General features: G+C 41.4%; 1 non-coding gene across 1 annotated transcript; it reads left to right on the top strand.

The window, feature by feature from the left end:
- The first annotated feature begins 8,185 nt into the window (after positions 1 to 8,185).
- LOC131250344 (small nucleolar RNA R71) lies at positions 8,186 to 8,292 on the top strand. Its single transcript, XR_009173264.1, has one exon. It is a non-coding gene; the product is annotated as a small nucleolar RNA R71 (small nucleolar RNA).
- Positions 8,293 to 15,480: the final 7,188 nt, after the last annotated feature.

Raw genomic sequence — 15,480 nt, 5'->3', positions numbered from 1 at the left:
TCACTCCCCAAGTATAGGGTTGTGATGTAGTAATAAACTCGGTAAGACCGAAGTCGAATCCCAAGGGACTGATATCTGTACGTTCTCTGAAAATAACTAGAACTATAACTAGAATGAGATGAAATCTGATTTGAGTTGTAATTTGAGGAAAAATAGTGAAATACTACTCTAACACTTAATGAATTCAGAGGAAGGAAACTAGGGATTCAGAGGATCCACTTGTAGAGATCAGGGAGATCTTATGCCTGCATCAAAAATCATGGAAATTAAACTGAACTTACTTGAATTAGTTTTCACGAGATAAAAGGTATATGAATTAGAATGGATTCCATCACCAAACCATGCCCAGGAGACAAAGCAATCAACAGAATTAAACTAATTACCAACCGATCAATCAATGTATGAAGATTAGGGAGGGTACTGTCATCCGACCATGCCCATGGAACAATGATGAACAACAGGGCTTCCTGACTTCATAAACATGAAAAGGAGAAAGAAAAACTCAAAGCCATCGCAGATCTATTGTAATTTTAGTCACAACAAACCATTAAAAACTAAAAGCATTCCCCTGACTGAACCATACTCAAAGTAGTTCAACAAATTAAATCAAAGGCATAAAAATAAAGTCTCCCATCTCACTACAAGCTTCACCTCTTAGCCCTAGCTAAGAGGTTTAGCCACACATAAATCTGATTAGGCTAATAACCTTAGGAATCATGAGAGACAAGAAGGAAACCAAAAAAACAATAGCCAGCGAATAAGAACAAGGAGAAAAAGAAAATAAGGAAAACCAAAGGAGTTCCCTGCCTTCAATCGACCAAGCCCTCCCCCAAGCTCACGTGCAGCCACCTCAATTTGGATCCTGCTGCCTCCTTCTCTCTCTCACGTTCCAGCTTCTCCTTTCCTCGTTCCAACCAAGCCAAGCCCCCTTACTTGAATCCTTTCCCTCCTTACTTATAGGCAGTAACAAGAAGAGCCAGATCCCTGGAGAGATTCGTAGCCCTTGCCTGTTTCCGCAGTCTGAACTTCAAGAAGAACAGGACTCTCCTTTGCACAGCCTTCCGTATAACCAGTTACGTTTGGGATTGGCTAGGACGCTGATCGTCCCTGCTTTTGGATCTGTCTTCATGGCTAGGGTCAACCCTGGCCTGGGCTTCACTTGGATGGTTCGGATCACCAATCCGATCACAGGCAGTGGCCCACAATCGGCCGGAAGTTCCGGATTTCCCGGACGCGAAAACAGGGTGCGTAACGTACTTACGCTGTACTGATGGTGGGGCCCACATCGCTTTTATTTTGAGAAATCCACGCCGTCCACTGCATTCTGCTCGAAAAACCAGGTGGGAATCACTATTTTTGGACCAAATTCTATGTGGCCCACAATATCTTCTACTCCGTTGTTCATCATGCATTTAACGGTTAGGATTCTGCAACATCTTACATGGTCTCAAGAGGCCACCTTGGTGAGGTAAATACCCCACCTATGCACACAATGGACGGTCCCGATTGATGCTTTGGAAGAGGAGTGGGCCCCACTGAGAGGAATCGGCGGACCCACGTTCGCCGCTATGAGTGAATTCTGGATTTGAGAAGAAGAGTCGGTCAGCGCTTGCTGACCGACTTTTGGATATTTGGTGTACGCCCGGTGCACCTGCATAACTTGTACATGCACTACCTGTATGGGTCCCACAGAGATGTTTGTGAGAAATCTACTCCGTCCATCCATTCTGCCATATCATTTAAGGTGTTGATTCAAGAATTGAAGCATATCCAGATGTCATATGGGCCCAAAATTGATGGTTTATGGGCTGATCTATCCGTTGGGCCACTTCTACTAAGATCCAATGGCTGAAATTTGACGTGTACGGTTAATTTGTGGTTCTTAGGCCATTTATGAAGTTTCAAACCCAACGGATGGTGAGAACCCTGTGATCTAGCATTCTGGACCAATTTCGGGCCACTTGAGCTTCAGTTTCTCGATTTTCTCAGGTCTCTGGCGTGTAAATTCGTCGATCTCAGTCCCTTGGAGTCCGTCCCTTGCCTTGGTGCATTCTGAACGTTAATTCCATGCTTTTAGCATCCCGATCAAGTCCCAGCTCGCAATTCCATCTAACAATAGAAACATGATTAAAATGAGCTATTAAACGGTACCATGTTCATAAATCTAGGCAACAACTGGGTCTGATATGCAATATTTGACCCTCAACACAACCCCCAACCAGCATTTTGCTAGTCCCGAGCAAAATATGCGAAAAGTAAGTTGAGAATTACAGAACAATTTATAAACTCGAGTGATTTTTGCAGAATAATCCAGATATGAGAATTCTCAGATTCATGAATGTTGGGTATTACTTTCTCCTAGACTCAGGCGCACGGCAAACTTCATAATCAAGTTCAAAGTATTATTCCAAGAATTAGAAAAATTCTAAACATTGAATTCCATGGATGTGTAGTCTAATCTCGACTTATCAACATTAAGATTCACCTCTCTATTTAAAGATATTATCGGTAACCAATAAGAGAATTCACTGTAACCCAACTTTGCCTTACACATTATCTTTTTATTCTTTTAATTTTTTTGATATTTTTTTCATTAAAAGTAACGCCAAGAAGGGGAATCGAGTCCTCATTTATAGGGAGCAAACCTATGGTGAAGACCATTGCCTACCCCTTTCCGACTGGTTACTTTGGGAACTTGAACCTTCACCTATAGGGAGCAAACCTATGGTGAAGATTATTCGCCCAATCCTTTCAATTTTCTCAGGCTGATTCTTTTCATGCTTCGTGAGTACCACGTTAATCCTTCAAGATCAGACTGAAACCTTAACGTGAAAACAAGATATGACATATGAGATCATAACTCAATTAATGTTTACAACTTCTAATTCTGGATTAACAATTCAAACTTAACTCTGAAATCTAACAGATACTGAATCTAAGCGTCTTAAATTACCAGCATCACGTATCTTGAAGTTCCAAGTGCCCTAGATAGCTGTCAAAATCACTCCGAGATTAAAAATTTTCACCATTTTTGCTCAAGACCAAGAAAACACTGCTTAGGAAAGTTAATCTCCCACCCCCAACCTAAGATCTACATTGTCCTCAATGTAAAAGAAATGGGCATGTAATGCACATGGGACAACGAAAATATAAGAGGAGTGATGGAACGATAGTACCTAGACGAAAGAATCAAGAGGCTATACCACTTTTGCAGGTGCTCTCGATTGCATTTAGCGTATGCAACAAGCCTTTAAACCCCTAGGTTGCCCCTAGTGGACGAGTTGTAGTCTCGTGAGGGTTTGCAGTAATGTTACCCACAAACATTGAACTAACCAATGATAAAAATGAAATGAAATGAAGCGCTGGGTTGCCTCCCAAGAGTGCTAAGTTTACCGTCTTTAGCCAAACAAATAAAGCAACTACCCTAGTCCTATGAAAGCGATAAACCTACCTATACCTCCATCAGACTAGGAGATCAATCTTGGTAAACATGAGCAGTCAGGGGCATGAACATGTCCTCTGAATCAAATTTCTCGGCAAATGGTTTCAATCGATGTCCATTGACTTTAAACTCCTTGCCATTGTCCGGATCTCTTATTTCAACAACCCCATGAGGAAAAACAGTAACAATAATGTAAGGGCCGGTCCAAGGAGATCGAAGCTTACCCGAAAAGAGATGTAATCGAGAATTGTACAAAAGGACCTTCTGACCAGGCGTGAATGATTTTCGTAAAATGTGTTGGTCATGAAATGCTTTCATCTTGTCCTTGTAAATTCTCGAATTATCGTACGCATCATTCCGGATTTCCTCAAGTTCATTCAATTGAAGTTTGCGTAGTGAGCCAGCGTTGTCCAGATTGAAATTAAGATTTTTGATCGCCCAGTATGCTTTATGTTTTAGCTCCATAAGCAAGTGACAAGCTTTCCCATAGACAAGTCTAAAGGGAGACATTCTAATAGGGGTTTTAAAGGCAGTACGGTATGTCCATAAGGCATCGGTCAATCGAATTGACTAATCCTTACGATCAGGGTTAACCGTTTTCTCCAAAATATGTTTAATTTCCCTATTAGAAATCTCACCTTGCCCACTTGTCTGTGGGTGGTACGGGGTGCTCACCTTATAAGAGATACCGTATTTCTTCATTAAGCTCTCAAATGGTTTATTACAAAAGTGTGAGCCCTCATCACTGATGATGGCTCGAGGCGTTCCGAATCGAGAAATGATGTTTTCTTTTAGGAATTTAATGACAATGCGATAGTCATTAGTTCGACACGAAATTACTTCGACCCATTTAGTGACATAATCCACGGCGAGCAAAATATACAGATTTCCAAATGATTGGGGGAATGGTCCCATGAAATCGATGCCCCAGCAATCAAATGCTTCAATGATAAGGATGAGATTCAAAGGCATCATATTTCGACGGGACAATGCTCCCAATTTCTGACAACGCTCACAAGCTTTGCAAAATTCATAATTGTCCCTAAACATAGTGGGCCAGTAAAAGCCACACTACAGAATCTTGGTCGTGGTCTTTTTAGCAGAAAAGTGACCACCACAGGCCTGTGAGTGACAGAAGGAGATGACGCTTTGATGCTCATCGTCTGGTACACATCTCCTTAGGATTTGGTCTGAGCAATATTGAAATAAATAAGGATCATCCCAGAAAAAGTTACGTACCTCGGTGAAGAATTTCTTCGTATCTTACGCAGTCCATTGTGTCGGCATGGCACCTGTAGCAAGATAATTAGCAATATCAGCGAACCAAGGTGAATGGGAGACTCTGAACAGCTATTCATCAGGGAACATGTTGTTGATATGGGTCGTCTCAAGGGGATCAGAGGTATTAAGGCGAGAAAGGCGATCGGCCACAACGTTTTCTACTCCCTTTTTATCTTTAATTTCCAAATTAAATTCTTGGGGTAGAAGAATCCATCGTATCAGGCGGGGCTTAGAATCATTCTTAGAAAGAAGATACTTCAGTGCCGCATGATCTGTATTGATAATGATCTTGGATCCAATAGGTAGGACCTAAATTTGTCCAAGGCGAACACTACGGCTAAGAGTTCTTTTTCCGTAGTTGAGTAGTTTACTTGGGCCCGATTTAAAGTCCTACTCGCGTAATGGATGACGTAGGGTCTCTTATCTTTTCTCTGGCCTAGAACCGCTCCAAGAGCATAATCAGAAGCGTCGCACATAAGCTCAAAAGGAAGGCTCCAGTCGGGTGGCTGCATGATAGGTGCAGTGGTTAACGTGCCCTTAAGCTTGGTGAAAGCTTCCTGGCATTGCTCAGTCCACTCGTACGGAGCATCCTTTTGAAGAAGATTACATAAAGGATGAGAGAGGAGACTAAAGTCCTTTATGAATCGCCTGTAAAATCCTGCGTGTCCTAAGAAGGATCGCACGTCTCTGATGTTCTTGGGTAGAGGTAGGTTAAAGAGAAGATCGAGTTTTGCCTTATCTACCTCGATTCCTTTGGACGAGATGATATGCCCAAGGACAATTCCCTTCTGAACCATGAAATGACACTTCTCCCAATTAAGTACCAAGTTCTTTTCTTCACATCTTTTCAGCACACATTTAAGACTTTCCAAGCACTTGCTGAAAGATGGACCGTAAACAGAGAAATCGTCCATGAAGACCTCTAGATATTGCCCCACCATATCAGAAAAGATACTAAGCATACATCGCTGAAAGGTGGCAGGGGCATTACATAGTCCGAATGACATCCTTCGGTAGGCAAGGGTGCCGTAGGGACATGTAAATGTGGTCTTTTCCTGGTCTTCAGGGGCTATCTCTATCTGGTTGTAGCCTGAATACCCTTCAAGGAAACTGTAATAGGAATGACCAGCTAACCTTTCCAGGATCTGATCAATGAATGGTAAAGAAAAGTGGTCTTTCCTCGTGACGGTATTCAACTTCTTGTAGTCAATGCACATTCTCCAACCAGTAGTGACTCTAGTTGGCACGAGTTCATTATTAGCATTGGCTACGATGGTGATTCCGGACTTCTTAGGGACCACTTGAGTTGGACTCACCCATTGACTATCAGATATAGGGTATATGATACCCACGTCCAATAGTTTAAGAACCTCAGCCTTAACCACTTCCTTCATGTTTGGATTTAGTCTACGTTGTGGTTGCTAAGTGTTTTTTGCATTATCTTCAAGATATATGCGGTAAGTACAAATCGAGGGATCGATTCCCTTGAGGTCCGCTATCGTCCATCCCAGGGCTCGTTTATGCTCAATGAGAGTAGATATGAGCATACTCTCATATTCTTTCTCTAGATGGGTAGAGATCACCACTGGGTATGTCTCATCTTGACCTAAATAGGCATATTTCAAATCAGAGGGCGAAGGTTTTAGGTCAAGCTTCGGCGGCTTGAGGTTAGACGGTAGAGGCACTCATCGGTTTGTGGCAATTCTTCGAATTGTGGCCTCCACCGGTTAACTTCAAGTACCGGTGCAGTATCAAGCAAGGCACACGTCTCCTTAATCATGTCATCATCAAAATCATGGGAGTGGGCCAGGCACGTCTCTAGAGAGTTAGAGGATAAGGTTAGAGGTGTCGTATCTTCCACTAAAGAGTCAATCATGTTAATGTCTTGAAAATCGTCATCCGCCTCTAAGTTTCTGCCGTTATTGAAAAAGATGTTTGACTCCAATGCCATATTCCCAAAAGACATAGTCATGACACCATTCCTGTAATTGATAATTGCATTTGAAGTGGCAAGGAATGGGCGGCCAAGAATGACAGGGATCTGAGTGCTTATGTTATTGATGGGTTCGGTGTCCAGGATGATAAAATCTACAGGGTAGTAAAATCTATCAACTTGGACCAAAACATCCTCAATTATCCCTCGGTACATGAACAGAGCGATCAGCAAGTTGTTGTGTGGTTAGGGTGGGTTTTAATTCACCCAAACCTAATTGTTTGTATACCGCGTAAGGAATCAGATTGACGCTCGCTCCTAAGTCAAGAAGTGCATGATCAATTCGATGGTCTCCGATTACACATGATATGGTTGGGCTACCGGGATCCTTGAATTTCTGTGGCACGTCTTGCTTTAGGATGACACTCACTTTCTCGGTCAAGAAGATCTTCTTTTGAATACTCTGCCATCGTTTGGTCGTGCATAAGTCTTTCAGGAATTTGGCATATGAAGGTATCTGTTTAACGACATCAAGTAGAGAAATGTTGACTTTCACTTGTTTCAACACTTCTAGGATATCCTGAGAGTTAGAGAGAGGTTTTGGTGAAACCAATCATTAGGGGAATGGATCAACTGGCTTCTCTAGAAGTTCCGGTTCTAATTTTTGTGGGGCATCACTAGATCCATCATTGTTGTCCTCTTCTGGTTCTTGAGGCTTTTCGCGTCTAACTGGAAGAGTTTTATCAATGATCTTTCCACTCCTAAGAGTGGTGATGGATTTAGCGTGCCCCATCTGATTTGAAGAGCTGGGATCATTAATCTCGTACTGCGGTTTAGGATTGGGGAGAGGTTATGTAGGAAGCATCCCCTTTTCTATAACCGTCATACGAGAATCTATCTTTTACATAAAATCTGTAATTACCCGCAATGCCTAAGCCAGCTCTTGTATGAAATTTTGAACCGGTTCCTATTGAGGTTTCACTTGATTTGAATTTTGATTGAAGAAACCTTGAGGAGTAGCTGTTTGTCCATTCCTCCAACTAAAGTTTGGATGATTTTTCCATCCAGGATTGTACGTATTGGAGTTAGGTCCAGTAAAAGGTCTTTAATAGTTGTTTACGGCATTAGCTTGTTCATTTAACACTCCTCGAAAGGCAGGTATTGTAGGACAATTTTCAGTTGTATGAATGTTGCAATCACAGATGCCGCAAACAATTTCATTAACCTTATCCTTCTTTCCTTCCATGGCCTCAACTTTCCTTATGAGCGTAGTCACTTTACACTTGAGGTCATCCTCTTCTTTCAAGAGATACAATCCACCTTTCTCCTTTAATTGAGTTAGCCTAGACGTGGTGTTCGACTTTAGGTAATAGTCCCATGATTATGTTTTCTCAGCAAGACTATCGAGGCAATCCCATACCTCGTCAACATCTTTATTAATGAACTCTCCATTACACATTGTCTCGACCATTTGGCGCATGGAAGATGTCAGTCCATCATAGAAAAAATTTGTAATGCGCCACGTTTCAAATCCGTGTTGTAGGCATGAACTGACCAAATCTTTGAACATTTCCCAACATTGGAAGAATGTTTCATCTTCCTTTTGGGCAAAGTTCATGATTGCTTTTCTGAGGGTAATCGTTTTATGATGTGGGAAGAATTTTTTTATAAATTCCCTCTGCATGTCGTTCCATGTGCCAATGGATCTAAGACGGAGTGAATGTAACCACGTCTTAACTTTCTCTTTTAAGGAAAAAGGAAAAAGTTTCAGCCTAATTGTATCCTCAGATACATTAGGAAAACATAATGCAGCTATAATCTCATCGAACTCTTTCAAATGTAAATATGAACTTTCTGATTCAAGTCCATGGAATTTGGGAAGGAGTTGGATAACTCCTGGCTTGATGTCCATTTGTCCTATGTTTTTAGGGAAAATCATGCATGAGGGCGTACTCACTCTCGCCGGTTGTAGATAATATCGTAAAGTACGAGGCGCGGGTGCCTGATGCACCTCGTTCTCATCTTGGGTATCCTCCACCCTGGGTGGAAGTAGAGGAGGTTGGTCTTCAGCCATAACTTCAATTAACTCAGGGGATTTCGAGTGGTGTCTAGTCCTGCGATGGATAGTCAACCCCTCAACCAATCCTCCTTCAGTCAAGAGACGTCGAGTGTTGTCATGGGCCCACTTGGGCATGAAACACTCGCAGCCCTCAATCAAATTCGAACGAAAAGAAAATCTAGAAAGAGAGAGAGAGTTGGAAAGAAATTACCAACTTGAAGTCCCTAAGTTAAAGACCTGCAAAAGAAAACAAACAAGTCAGTTTCTAAAAGAAGAAAAGCCTAAACTAGAAAGTAAATTACTAAAAGAGAACTGAAAAATAGAAAGTAGAGAGAAAGCTTACTGAATTAGAAATTTCTACCTTAAAAGCCTACACAATAAGAAAGTTAGTTTCTAAAAAGGAAAGTGCCAGAATTAGGGAGTTTCTAAAAATGAAGGAAAGATGAGTTAGTTTCTAAAATTAGAAAGAATCTCTAAAGAGGGAAATAACTAACCTAGTTTCTAGAAACAAAAGAGGAAAGTTTCTAAAAATAAATTAGTTCCTAAAAATAGAAAAATACTAGAAAATAGAGAATTTCTAAAATTAAAAGAAAGCTTAGAATAAGAAAATTTCTAAAACTCAAATAATAATTCTAAAAATAGAAAAAGTAGAGGAATTAGAAAGGGATTACCAATTTAGAAGTTATTTCAGGATCCTACAAAATAGGAAAACAGGTTAGTTTCTAAAAATAAAATAAAAACTTTTAACCTAAAGTTAGTAAAATCCTAATCTTAACATAATTCTAAAACTAATTAATTTCAGAAAAATGTAGCCGTCAATCCCCGGCAACGGCGCCAAAAACTTGTTCACTCCCCAAGTAAAGGGTTGTGATGTAGTAATAAACTCGGTAAGACCGAGGTCGAATCCCAAGGGACTGATATCTGTACGTTGTCTGAAAATAACTAGAACTATAACTAGAATGAGATGAAATCTGATTTGAGTTGTAATTTGAGGAAAAATAGTGAAATACTACTCTAACACTTAATGAATTCAGAGGAAGGAAACTAGGGATTCAGAGGATCCACTTGTAGAGATCAGGGAGATCTTATGCCTGCATCAAAAATCATGTAAATTAAACTGAACTTACTTGAATTAGTTTTCACGAGATGAAAGGTATATGAATTAGAATGGATTCCATCACCAAACCATGCCCAGGAGACAAAGCAATCAACAGAATTAAACTAATTACCAACCGATCAATCAATGTATGAAGATTAGGGAGGGTACTGTCATCCGACCATGCCCATGGAACAATGATGAACAACAGGGCTTCCTGACTTCATAAACATGGAAAGGAGAAAGGAAAACTCAAAGCCATCGCAGATCTATTGTAATTTCAGTCACAACAAACCATTAAAAACTAAAAGCATTCGCCTGACTGAACCCTGCTCAAAGTAGTTCAACAAATTAAATCAAAGGCATAAAAATAGAGTCTCCCATCTCACTACAAGCTTCACCTCTTAGCCCTAGCTAAGAGGTTTAGCCACACATAAATCTGATTAGGCTAATAACCTTAGGAATCATGAGAGACAAGAAGGAAACCAAAAAAACAATAGCCAGCGAATAAGAACAAGGAGAAAAAGAAAATAAGGAAAACCAAAGGAGTTCCCTGCCTTCAATCATCCAAGCCCTCCCCTAAGCTCACGTGCAGCCACCTCAATTTGGATCCCGCTACCTCCTTCTCTCTCTCACGTTCCAACTTCTCCTTTCCTCGTTCCAACCAAGCCAAGCTACCCTCCTTGAATCCTTTCTCTCCTTACTTATAGGCAGCAACAAGAAGAGCCAGATCCCTGGAGAGATTCGCAGCCCTCTGCCTGTTTCCGCAGTCCGAACTTCAAGAGGAACCGGACTCTCCTTTGCGCAGCCTTCCATATAACCAGTTACGTTTGGGATTGGCTAAGACGCTGATCGTCCTTGCTTTTGGATCTGTCTTCATGGCTAGGGTCAACCCTAGCCTGGGCTTCACTTGGATGGCTCGGATCACCAATCCGATCACAGGTAGTGGCCCACAATCGGCCGGAAGTTCCGGATTTCCCGGACGCGAAAATAGGGTGCGTAACGTACTTACGCTGTACTGATGGTGGGGCCCACATCGCTTTTGTTTTGAGAAATCCACGCCGTCCACTGCATTCTGCTCGAAAAACCAGGTGGGAATCACTATTTTTGGACCAAATTCTATGTGGCCCACAATATCTTCTACTCCGCCGTTCATCATGCATTTAACGGTTAGGATTCTGCAACATCTTACATGGTCTCAAGAGGCCACCTTGGTGAGGTAAATACCCCACCTATACACACAATGGACGTTCCCAATTAATGCTTTGGAAGAGGAGTGGGCCCCACTGAGAGGAACCGGTGAACCCACGTTCACCGCTATGAGCGAATTCCTGATTTGAGAAGAAGAGTCGGTCAGCGCTTGCTGACCGACTTTTGGATATTTGGTGTACGCCCGGTGCACCTGCATAACTTGTACATGCACTACCTGTATGGGTCCCACAGAGATGTTTGTGAGAAATCTACTCCGTCCATCCATTCTGCCATATCATTTAAGGTGTTGATTCAAGAATTGAAGCATATCCAGATGTCATATGGGCCCAAAATTGACGGTTTATGGGCTGATCTATCCGTTGGGCCACTTCTACTAGGATCCAATGGCTGAAATTTGACGTGTACGGTTAATTTGTGGTTCTTAGGCCATTTATGAAGTTTCAAGCCCAACGGATGGTGAGAACCCTGTGATCTAGCATTCTAGATCAATTTCGGGCCACTTGAGCTTCAGTTTCTCGACTTTCTCAAGTCTCTGGCGTGTAAATTCGTCGATCTTAGTCCCTTGGAGTCCGTCCCTTGCCTTGGTGCATTCTGACGTTAAATCAATACTTTTAGCATCCCGATCCAGTCCCAGCTCGCAATTCCATCTTGCAACAGAAACATGATTAAAATGAGTTATTAAACGGTACCATGTTCATAAATCTAGGCAACAACCGGGTCTGATATGCAATATTTGACCCTTAACACAACCCCCAACCAGCATTTTACTAGTCCCGAGCAAATATGCGAAAAGTAAGTTGAGAATTACAGAACAATTTATAAACTCGAGTGATTTTTGCAGAATAATCCAGATATGAGAATTCTCAGATTCATGAATGTTGGGTATTACTTTCTCCTAGACTCAGGCGCACGGCAAACTTCATAATCAAGTTCAAAGTATTATTCCAGGAATTAGAAAAATTCTAAACATTGAATTCCATGGATGTATAGTCTAATCTCGACTTATCAACATTAAGATTCACCTCTCTATTTAAAGATATTATCGGTAACCAATAAGAGAATTCACGGTAACCCAACTTTGCCTTACACATTATCTTTTTATTCTTTTAATTTTTTTGATTTTTTTTTCATTAAAAGTAATGCCAAGAAGGGGAATCGAGTCCTCATTTATAGGGAGCAAACCTATGGTGAAGACCACTGCCTACCCCTTTCCGACTGGTTACTTTGGGAACTTGAACCTTCATCTATAGGGAGCAAACCTATGGTGAAGATTATTTGCCCAATCCTTTCAATTTTCTTAGGCTGATTCTTTTCATGCTTCGTGAGTACCACGTTAATCCTTCAAAATCAGACTGAAACCTTAACGTGAAAGCAAGATATGACATATGAGATCATAACTCAATCAATGTTTACAACTTTTAATTATGGATTAACAATTCAAACTTAACTCTGAAATCTAACAGATACTGAATCCAAGCGTCTTAAATTACTAGCATCACGTATCTTGAAGTTCCAAGTGCCCTAGATGGCTGTCAAAATCACTTCGAGATTAAAAATTTTCACCATTTTTGCTCAAGACCAAGAAAACACTACTTAGGAAAGTTAATCTCCCACCCTCAACCTAAGATCTACATTATCTTCACTGTAAAAGAAATAGGCACGTAATGCACATGGGACAATGAAAATATAAGAGGAGTGATGGAAAGATAGTACCTGGACGAATGAATCAAGAGGCTATACCACTTTTGCAGGTGCACTCGATTGCATTTAGCGTATACAACAAGCCTTTAAAACCCTAGGTTTCCCCTAGTGGACGAGTTGTAGTCTCGTGAGGGTTTGCAGTAATGTTACCCACAAACTTTGAACTAACCAATGATAAAAATGAATGAAATGAAGCGCTGGATTGCCTCCCAGGAGCGCTAAGTTTACCGTCTTCAGCCAGACAAATAAAGAAACTACCCTAGTCCTATGAAGGCGATAAACCTACCTATACCTCCATCAGACTAGGAGATCAATCCTGGTAAACAGGAGTAGTCAGGGGCATGGACATGTCCTCTGAATCAAATTTCTCGACAAATGGTTTCAATCGATGGCCATTGACTTTAAACTCCTTGTCATTGTCGGGATCTCTTATTTCAACGGCCCCATGAGGAAAAACAGTAACAACAATGTAAGGGCCGGTCCAATGAGATCGAAGCTTACCCAGAAAGAGATGTAATCAAGAATTGTACAAAAGGACCTTCTGACCAGGCGTGAATAATTTTCGTAAAATGTGTTGGTCATGAAATGCTTTCATCTTGTCCTTGTAAATTCTCGAATTATCGTACGCATCATTTCGGATTTCCTCAAGTTCATTCAATTGAAGTTTGCGTAGTGAGCCAGCGTTGTCTAGATTGAAATTAAGATTTTTGATCGCCCAGTATACTTTATGTTCCAGCTCCACAGGCAAGTGACAAGCTTTCCCATAGACAAGTCTAAAGGGAGACATTCCAATAGAGGTTTTAAAGGCAGTACGGTATGCCCATAAGGCATCGGTCAATCGAATTGACCAATCCTTACGATCAGGGTTAACCGTTTTCTCCAAAATGTGTTTAATTTCCCTATTAGAAATCTCACCTTGCCCACTTGTCTGTGGATGGTACGGGGTGCTCACCTTATGAGAGATACCGTATTTCTTCATTAAGCTCTCAAATGGTTTATTACAAAAGTGTGAGCCCCCATCACTGATGATGGCTCGAGGCGTTCCGAATTGAGAAAGGATGTTTTCTTTTAGAAATTTAATGACCGTGCGATGGTCATTAGTTCGACATGGAATCGCTTCAACCCATTTAGTGACATAATTCACTGCGAGCAAAATATACAGATTTCCAAACGATTGGGGGAATGGTCCCATGAAATCGATGCCCCAGCAATCAAATGCTTCAATGATAAGGATGAGATTCAAAGGCATCATATTTCGACGGGACAATGCTCCCAATTTCTGACAACGCTCACAAGCTTTGCAAAACTCATGAGTGTCCCTAAACATAGTGAGCCAGTAAAAGCCACACTGTAGAATCTTGGTCGTGGTCTTTTTAGAAGAAAAGTGACCACCACAGGCCTGTGAGTGACAGACGGAGATGACGCTTTGATGCTCATCGTCTGGTACACATCTCCTTAGGATTTGGTCTGGGTAATATTTAAATAAATAAGGATCATCCTAGAAAAATCGCACCTCCGTGAAGAATTTCTTCTTATCTTACGCAGTCCATTGTGGGTATAGCACCCGTAGCAAGATAATTAGCAATATCCAACCAAGGTGAATGGGAGACTACAAATGTTCATCAGGGAACATGTCGTTGATATGGGTCGTCTCAAGGGGATCAGAGGTATTAAGGCGAGAAAGGTGATCGGCCACAACATTTTCTACTCCCTTTTTATCTTTAATTTTCAAATCAAATTCTTGGAGTAGAAGAATCCATCGTATCAGGGGGGGCTTAGAATCATTCTTAGAAAGAAGATACTTTAGTGCCGCATGATCTGTATACATAGTGATCTTGGATCCAATCAGGTGGGACCTAAATTTGTCCAAGGCGAACACTACGGCTAAGAGTTCTTTTTCCGTAGTTGAGTAGTTTACTTGGGCCGGATTTAAAGTCCTACTCGCGTAATGGATGACGTAGGGTCTCTTATCTTTTCTCTGGCCTAGAACCGCTCCAAGAGCATAATCAGAAGCGTCGCACATAAGCTCAAAAGGAAGGCTCCAGTCGGGTGGCTGCATGATAGGTGCAGTGGTTAACGTGCCCTTAAGCTTGGTGAAAGCTTCCTGGTATTGCTCAGTCCACTCGTACGGAGCATCCTTTTGAAGAAGATTACATAAAGGACGAGATAGGAGACTAAAGTCCTTTATGAATCGCCTGTAAAATCCTGCATGTCCTAAGAAGGATCGCACGTCTCTGATGTTCTTGGGTGGAGGTAGGTTAGAGATAAGATCGATTTTTGCCTTATCTACCTCGATTCCTTTGGACGAGATGATATGCCCAAGGACAATTCCCTTCTGAACCATGAAATGACACTTCTCCCAATTAAGTACCAAGTTCTTTTCTTCACATCTTTTCAGCACACATTTAAGACTTTCCAAGCACTTGATGAAAGATGGACCGTAAACAGAGAAATCATCCATGAAGACCTCTAGATATTGCCCCACCATATCAGAAAAGATACTAAGCATACATCGCTGAAAGGTGGCAGGGGCATTACATAGTCCGAATGGCATCCTTCGGTAGGCAAAGGTACCGTAGGGACATGTAAATATGGTCTTTTCCGGATCCTCAGGGGCGATTTCAATCTGATCAATACCCGTCAAGGAAACTGTAATAGGAATGACCAGCTAACCTTTCCAGGATCTGATCAATGAATGGTAAAGAAAAGTGGTCTTTCCTCGTGACGGTATTCAACTTCCTGTAGTCAATGCACAT

The sequence above is a fragment of the Magnolia sinica genome, chromosome 6 (genome assembly GCF_029962835.1).
Source record: "Magnolia sinica isolate HGM2019 chromosome 6, MsV1, whole genome shotgun sequence".
NCBI classification, from domain to species: domain Eukaryota; kingdom Viridiplantae; phylum Streptophyta; class Magnoliopsida; order Magnoliales; family Magnoliaceae; genus Magnolia; species Magnolia sinica.
The sequence above is the reverse complement of the archived record's forward strand: the minus strand, read 5'-3'. Positions and strand labels throughout refer to the sequence as shown.